The sequence below is a fragment of the Rattus norvegicus genome, chromosome 15, assembly GCF_036323735.1.
Source record: "Rattus norvegicus strain BN/NHsdMcwi chromosome 15, GRCr8, whole genome shotgun sequence".
Taxonomy (NCBI): Eukaryota; Metazoa; Chordata; class Mammalia; order Rodentia; family Muridae; genus Rattus; species Rattus norvegicus.
This window is the reverse complement of record NC_086033.1, coordinates 16,315,312-16,323,766: the sequence shown is the minus strand read 5'-3', so window position 1 is coordinate 16,323,766 and position 8,455 is coordinate 16,315,312. Positions and strand designations below refer to the sequence as shown.

The 8,455-nt window shown below is 44.1% G+C and overlaps 1 long non-coding RNA gene across 4 annotated transcripts; it reads right to left on the bottom strand.

Annotated features, from left to right (window-relative positions):
- Positions 1–1,356: 1,356 nt before the first annotated feature.
- Positions 1,357–8,163, bottom strand: LOC120096925 (uncharacterized). Of its 4 annotated transcripts, XR_010058097.1 has the most exons (4): positions 4,825–5,094; positions 4,542–4,688; positions 4,302–4,399; positions 1,357–2,475 (listed from the first exon to the last, which is right to left on the bottom strand). It is a non-coding gene; the product is annotated as an uncharacterized LOC120096925 (long non-coding RNA). The 4 variants fall into 4 exon arrangements; XR_005493860.1 differs by lacking the exons at positions 4,542–4,688; positions 4,825–5,094 and adding an exon at positions 7,959–8,163; XR_005493862.2 differs by lacking the exons at positions 4,542–4,688; positions 4,825–5,094 and adding an exon at positions 7,824–7,937.
- Positions 8,164–8,455: the final 292 nt, after the last annotated feature.

Here is an 8,455-nt window from a genome sequence, read left to right as displayed (position 1 = left end):
TTAAGACAGTGAGAATGACCCCTCATAACCTGTTGCCTCCATGTGACCACACCCAAGCATGAGCATGTACCCATACACATCCACATGCCCTGCACACACACATACACACACACACACACACACACACACACACACACACACACACACACACATCCCCACATTTATCACATTTCTACTGGTTTCAAGAGTCAGAAGATACGTTCTTTAATAGACTTTATAGTCTCTTTATCCTCAAAGCCCGAGCTCAGAATTCTGCCCACAGTAGTCTTTCAGCAGATATGTCTTCAGTTTAATTAAACTAATTTCGACATTTTCACACATTCCCGATATCTTTAGTTGAAGGGTATGGAATAGTCTTTACTGTCCTTGCATTGAGCTTAGAACCATGTCTACCTTATGTGGTGGCAAAAAGAAACAAGCTGAGGAAGCAGGCATCTATTTCTAATCTATACCCTTCTCATCCCCAAGGTCAAAACCATCAAAAGGCATTTCCTTTTACTAACTATGCCTTTGCCATTTAATCTACCGCTCCTCATTATTTTTTTCTAATAGAATGGTTAATAATTTACCAAGTACAAAATGAAGATTGTGACTTCAAAGAAACATGCCCTCCTCCTTTTTTTAAGCCAGATAATTGCTAATAACATTAGACTGCTGTCAATCAAACTGGCCCATTCTAATTCTATGTTCCTAAAAGACGTTAGGATTCATTTATTCTCATTCCCTTCAATGGCCAACATTTCCAATTAATTCTGGAAACTTACTAGATTGTGTGTGTGTAGTCTGTTGTCCTTCTATGGAAGCTGGGTCTTAAAAACATGACCTGTAAAGACATCCGCTCACCTCAAGGTCCCCATCAGTTATTCTATGAGCCCATGAAGTCATTTTAATGCAGGAGGATGCAGAAATAAGGCAACATGAATATTAAAATGAGAATGTTTTTTGTGCCCATCAATAAGAAAAACTAAGTCGTTTCAGAGCCGACAACAAAGAAGAAAGCTGGTAGCTGTGAGTAGTAAGTTAGAATAAACAGAGCAAAGCTAATAATTCCAGAAGTGTTGGGGTTTTTTTCCCCCTAAGTTAAGTCTCTTGGACTTTCACAGTAACGCCACTGACTTCTTAAGTAGGAAAAAACATCCTAGCCTGTACCTTTATGTAATTACAAGGAGAATTGTGCTAGTCTTGCAATTTACCTGCTTTGGAGTGTAAAGCTTGGTGCCTATCAAACTGTCAGTTAAGCTGCCTATCAATCATCAAACCCACATTGAGAGCCTTCTGTAGGTCCATGTGGAGAGGAGGCGAGACTACCATAACAAGCACTCCAATCTGGCGCCTTTCATTAAATTACAAAGACACTTGTCTCTGTCTCTTTATTAAAAGAAATTATTTCATGTCCAGTCCTCCCTTTAAAAAAAAAAAGTTACAGAACTCACCCATGCAGTATTCATTAGTTCCTTTTGGCAACTCCATTTAGTTAATGGAAAATCAGGTATATTCATGTGCGATTATTAGATATTGAAAATTTATTTTTAAAAAATTGTCCAGCTTTCCTTTTTACAGCCACAGTCCCAGCTCTTCCTCTTTACTTGCGAATAAACACACACAGCTGCGTGCGACGGGTCAATGGGCCTCTGTAGTGCTAGTAAGTGTTCACCTTGCTGAGTTCATGTGCAGTGTGCCAAGCAGGCAGGGTTGTTCTGACTTTCCATGCTCATTTAGAGTAGGTGAAAGTTTACAAGGAAGAGCAGGGTTGGGAGACGATGCATCAATTCTGCACAGTGGTACGCAATTGTAAGTGCCAACTTGAGGGAATTAAGGGATATCCAGATATCTGGTAGAACACTATTTCTGGTTACGTCTGTGAGGGTATTTCTGGAAGGGACTGGCATTTGACTTGGTAGACTGTATAAGGAAGGCGTCTTGTCATTTCTGACTGGGATAACTAATTAGAGCTCCACCCCATGAGTCAAGCCAACATTTACATGCATTGTCTTCTTCCTTTCCTTACCAAGCTGAGAGAGACATCTGCCTTGTTCTCAGTCCTCACAACTCCAGGTCAATGGGCCTTTGGACTCTGGGACAAGTACATCTCCTACCAGCACTTGTAGGCACACTCCTAAGTCTCTGACCTTCTGGTTCTACAATATTTGGATCTAGACTGAGCTATGTGACTAGCTTCCCTGATTCTCTAGCTTCCATGTAGTGTTGGGTTTCACAACCTCCACAATCCTATGTTACTTCCCCTAAGGTGTACCACTGTGTATCTCTGTCTCTCTTTCTTTCTCTTGTCTTTGTGTTACTTTATCTTTAGAGAACACTTTTCTTGGCAAAGCCATTCAAGTGCCTGTGCCGAGGATAGAAGAGGACATTGGTGCTAGTGGTCGTTGTAGGGCCATGGAGTGTCACTGATGGGATCTGTGCCAACCAGTGTCATGTGTCTGAGCACCGGGGTCTTCATGTAGCAGATAGACAATGCTAGAACAAAGCCAAATACAAGGGTTAGATAGGAGAAGAATAAAACGTAACAGAGTGCCCTAAGCCAGGAGTGTAGTTGAACAATATTTTTCTACGCCCTTTTAAATCAAATTGGTAATCTACAATTACTTTTTTCCCCCTTTTTTGTTAAGTAAGAGTTTATTGGATTCATGAGCAAAAATAGACTCTGGGAAGTGGAGTTGTCTAAATGCGAGGTTGGAGCTTATCTTAATTTAAAATACTGATGGTTTATTCGACATGATTTTTTGCATCACTTTTAAGTTTGTAAAGTTTTGCATGACAATACTGCTTTCCCATGTGACTGTGTTTTGGGCCCTCGTTTGCCTTGTCCTTATTCTCACTAATGAATGGCTACCACAGGCTAGGAAGGTCTATCTTCATCCAATCAGTTGGAAGCTGGGGCGGAGCAGGGAGACCAAGGAAAGGTGAGTTTGCAGACACTACCTTCCCTCCCATCTTCGGAGATTTTAGAAGTGGCTCTCCCCTCATCTCCACACTCTATGTGCCCTACCCTACAGTGACACCGATGGTCTTGGAAGGTCTCCAGCCTTTGTACTAAGAGCCTGTCTCCTCTGCCTGTGAGTTTAGTAGCAGGGGATCAGGCAGGGCTGTCAGTCAACCAATCTGGCCCATGATTGTTCGTATATGTCTTCACTCAACATATAATGCTTTCTTTCCAAAGGCTGTGGAAGGGGTAAGAACCGCAGTAAAACGAATACCGGGTTAGCCTCCCAAGCAAAATTTAAGGAGAAGCTGAAAACCCAGGCTCCAGATAGTTTCTTCATGTCCGGTTTTTCTTTAAAACAGTGAGTCGCAAAGCCTACAGATAGCTTGGAGTCACGCTTCTAAGCGTGGAGTCGGTGTGGAGGCGATCTTAAATTGAAACCGTTTGGGGATTCCACAAAGGTAAAAGGAAGGCTTCTCGGAGCAAGCCTTACTAGACTAAAGACCGAAACTTCTGGGAACTGAGGATACCATAAATTCCCTCTTCAGGGCAGCTTTTATACAGGAAGAAGACCAAGCGCAAACTTGCCGCAAGTCCCCTCCGGGGAGCATTACGGCAAAGCAAAGATGGAGATGCCGAGAAGCAGGGTTTGCAGGGCTAATGAACAGAGCCAACTGCTTCTCCTGTTTGACTCTCTAGAAACCAGTTCCTCCTTCACAGCGAGCTCCCATTACTTACTTACGTTCCACTCTTCTCCACTCTTTCCCCTCCCAAGAGGTAAATAAGTCTCTAACCTTCCCGACTGTCATTTAGGCGTCTACTTCCCTCCTCACTCTGCATTACACGCCCATAAACTCTCTTTCCAGTCTTCATTTGTCTGTTGTCCTTGGAATTCACAGACACCCGGCTAACAATTCTAGATTATCCCCTTCTCCTTGTGATTACTTAGGAACCTATCATTGCTTAAGGCCGTGCCTGATCTGAGGAACGCAGAACTCTACTGCTCTCAAACACATCGCCTCAGTAGAAAAGTCAAGCTAGAAACTGAAGAGGCTCAAAACTGGACAGCGCCTAAGGAGAAACAATTCAAAAACAAAAACAAAAACAAATAAAAACAAACAAACAAACAAAAAAAACCCAAACCTTCACATTGCCAGGAACTGTACTCATCCTTCACTTTCAACTTCCCTGAAAACGTATCACCTTGTCTAGGAAAAATTATATTGTTTTTACAAGGCAGATAAAGAGATATAACCAGACAAATTTGCCCCAAACCTATTTTCCCCTTCAGCTGGAAAGCTCTTCTCTCGCTCTTGTTAACAGATAGAAAGAGATCCAAGCACGTGAAGCATAGGGTCACCTGTGTTTTAAACGGTTGTTTCTCCAGTTCAGCCCTGTTTCTGAGGGAAGTCCGGTGGAGTCTGTTAAAAAACACGAGTGGAATGGCGCCTCCTGTGTCTGTGGAGAAAAGCAGGGTGCTTGTTTAAAAGCAGCGTCCCTACAAACACAGAAAACCTAAACATCACTTTTTCTTTTTTAACTCTCCTTAATCCTTCACAGCAAACAAGATTTTAATCTCTCTTAGCCTGGCTGCGTTTACCTCACTCCTTTGCTAGCGATGTGCTTAGGAAAAGCGGTGCCCACAGCCAAGGGCGACTGACTGGAGAGGCTGCCAGGAGCTGAGAGGCAAGGGAACTGTAGTTTGTTTTGCATTTTGCTCCGAGGCTTCCATAAAAGTCGTGCTTTCCTGAAATAAATAATCCAGGAGGGCTGGGGATATCACAGACAGATCTTTGCTCCCCCAGACATGCATCTTCCTCTACCACTTGATGTCTCTGCCATTTTCTAGGGATATTAAATCAACCCGAGCAGCTGCGACTCACGGAGTGGCTTTCCTTCAAGCTGGAATACGGGCTTTTCCCCACCGCTGCTTCTAAGATTGGCCCCAAGAAGGGCACGACCAGCCAGCCAGGCTCTCACTGCTGCACGCAGCTGTCAAACGGACACGCTGACTTTAACCTCATCTATTTGCATATGAATTCCAGGGACCCATCCCTACTGAGACTCAATAATGAGAAACAGTACGAGTGGCACCCGAAATTCAGCCCATTCTGCCAACCTTCCTGGGAGTAAGTGCAACCTATCCGGGAAATTTTCAACATTTTAAAAATAAAAACTTGGTAGAAAACACAACAAAAAAATTTGAAAGATGAAGAAGAGTTTCCTCCCCCTTGGCAAATTTATCATATTAAGCTATGCGAATTTAATGTAAAAAGGACGCCTGCCCTAATCCAAGCTAGAAATCAAAACTAAATAAATTTTAAAGGAGCGAGAAAATGCATTAGTTAGAGGGCTAACCACAATTTGTGAAACTGAAGTAAGCGGGTGTTGGGTTACACAAATGCATAAAAATTCAGCAAGATTACCAGAGCACAAAAGCCGCCTCTGAAAAAAAAATATTAAATAACTTTACACACCACAAAATGCAAGCTGTTCCAGCGTGAGCTAAATCGGTGGTGAAGTGAACGAGTTCGAAAATTGCCCTTAAAAACAAGCGGGAAGGCAAGGGGTTGTCTGGCAATCAGGAAGACCCAAGTTCCAGTCTGAGGATCTGGGAGTGGGGGACTGGGTTGGGCAATGTGGTCCTCTATCCTATGGGGAATGGGGGATGGGGGATGGGAGGATGGGGGATGGGAGGATGGGCACGTGGCCCTCTGTCCTAGTTCGCGTTCTGTTGCTGTGATAAGACATCTATCAAACAAACTTGAAGGAGAAAAGTGTTATTGAGGGAAGTCAATCAGTAAGCAGGAACTTGAAGCAGAAACCACGGAGGAACACTGCCTATTGTCTAACTTCCCCTAGCTTGCCCAGCTACTTTTCCTACCCAGTCCAGACCTACCTACCCAAGGACGGCAAGGCACACAGTGGGCTGAGCTTTCCCATACCAACAAGCACTAGAGGAAAGTGCTCCACAGACCTGCCCACAGGCTGGCCTAATAAAGACAATCCCCCATTGCTATTTCCTGTCCCCAGGAAGGTCTAAGCTCGTATCTTATCCCGTTAATGCTCGCCATGCTTTATCAGAACAACAGCGAACAGACAGGTGAGCTACACATGGACAGACTGTGACATATACCCTTGTTGTCACCGTGTGGGGAGGCAAAGACAAGTCGAGCTTTGGGGCTCGTTGTCCAGCCAGCCTAGCCTATTTTGGAGAGATCCTGGTCAACGAAAGACCCTGTGTCAAAAAAGTAAGCTGGGGGCTGGAGAGTTGGCTCGGTGGGTAAGAGCACTCTTGCAGAGCCCCCACATGACAGCTAATGACTGAAACTACAATCGCAGGGAGTCTGATCTATCGTAGGCTCTCTGCATGTACCAGGCATGTGGCACATATACAGACATGCAGGCACAATACTCATCCACATAAAACAATACAATAAATAAATCTTAAAAAAATAAAAGAGTTGGATAACTCCTGACAAATGACACCCTTTGCATACATACATAGAACTGTGCATTGACACACATGAATGTGTGTACTCATGAACGTGAATTAATGCATGCATCTGGACACACACATGTACATGTGCACACAAAAGCAGGTGATAACACACACACACGTGTGATGTCATGCACCATGTTGGGACTCTGTCAGCAAGAAGGACAGAATCAGATCTGACCTTTAACTTTCGAGCTCCAGAACTATGGGTGGAAAGTAGAGTAAGTTCCAGGCACACGCGAACTGTCAAGAAATCTCTAAAAGATGACTTCATTGTAACGTAGAAAGAAAACTGAGAGTTATTATCTTTTGATGGTTCCTTGGAGCATCTCCTGATAAGCTGAGCTGCCGGTTTGGAGTTTGAGAGCTTCTAGCAAAGAAGAATATCTATATTAACTTGAGCTGGTTCAGTGTTTTCCCCCGTCTCTAGAGTCTAAGGTGCAGTCCAGTCTATAGAAACCCTGCCCAGGAGACGCTGCTGGGCACAGTTAGATCCTGCAGGCCCCTCAGCATCTCCAGGGAAAGATAATGGGAAGCCTTTTCTCCTAGGCTCTGGGACTAAACAGTCCACAGAAGCTGTGCACTCCCCAGGGAATCCTTGGTCTGACTGGAGAGTCTTGAGCTTGGGAAACCATGAAAGAGTAGACATGAGGGCTTCACTTTGGAAAGATCTTATTTTTGATATAGTTGTTTCTTACATTACCAGTCACTGGGAACAAAGAGGGAATTTAATAAGTAGTTGCTGAATAAAACAGGCAAGGTGTGCCTTCTGCTCCTTGCAAACCTTCCTAGTTGGACTGTTCGGTAACAGGTGGTTTTCACACTTTATGTCCAGTTATTCTTATGTCTATTCACACACACACACACATACACACACACACACACACACACACACACACACACACACACACACACAATGATAGTCATACTGCTTTATACCAGGAAAAAGTCCACAAACCATAAACTGTTTTCAGAATAAGAAACCAAAATCGAAGCTATTGGCCAGACTATCAGAAAGCTGTATAATGTGAGTGTCATGGGGAATTGGTGCCTGTTCCTTCCCTCTGTGCTTTCAAAAATAGACTCTCCTCTCTCCCTCCCCATTCTCAAGGTCCCTTACGAGTATGTAAAGAGGTGTGTTAACCAGATTGCTCCTGGAACAACAGATTCTGGTCAGTGCCATCAACCAGGAAACTCTGTAACTCTAGCCCATGTGATGAAGTTTCTAGCACTTTGGCTTTTTAAAAGAGAGATACACTGTACATCCCCTTCCCCTGAGCATGTGCCCTGTTGGATCCAAGGGTCTTCACCCACCGTGCTGAAAACAAAGCAGAGACCCAGTAGCCTGGGTACAGAGATGAGGTCACCCTAACACCCTCTAACCTCCATTAGCAGTGTTGACATGGAAGTAATGACTGAGTTCGAAAAGGCAGGATCCTCCTAGAAACAGAGCCAACCGGATGAATATAGCAAGCAATGGCGCTACCTCGTGTAATTACAGACGTTGCCAAGCCTTACCTGTGTAGGGCAAGCTGCCCGAGTGGCAACTTGGGCAAGAGTTGATGTCACAAAGCCAAAAAAAAGTTGTCTAGACAGCCATTTCGCAGGGATCTCAGTCATGATTGTCTTACCACTTACTACTAGTGCGATCCACTCAATGAAATGTAGCCCACTTTATGATTTTAAAGTCAATCTCAGTTTTCAAAACACCCTCAGACCTAGCTGAACATTTGACCAACTATCTGGGTATTGTGACCTATACAACTTATAGAACTCTGGCATCCTGCAATGACATGGCTGTTGCCATACGTAACTCAGAGCGGGAAAACTCTCACAAGCTTGGTCCCGTTACCATTCCCTCCTGGACAGAAGAGCGTGCTTACCACATAGCACATAAGGGGTTCTTGAGATAGCCAGCCTCAGACGTTCTCAGGAGCCTGTAAACATGACCCTGCCTCTCCTTGGAATATACAGGTAGCAAAGTGGTTGCTGGAGATGGAGGAAGCCTCAGTAGC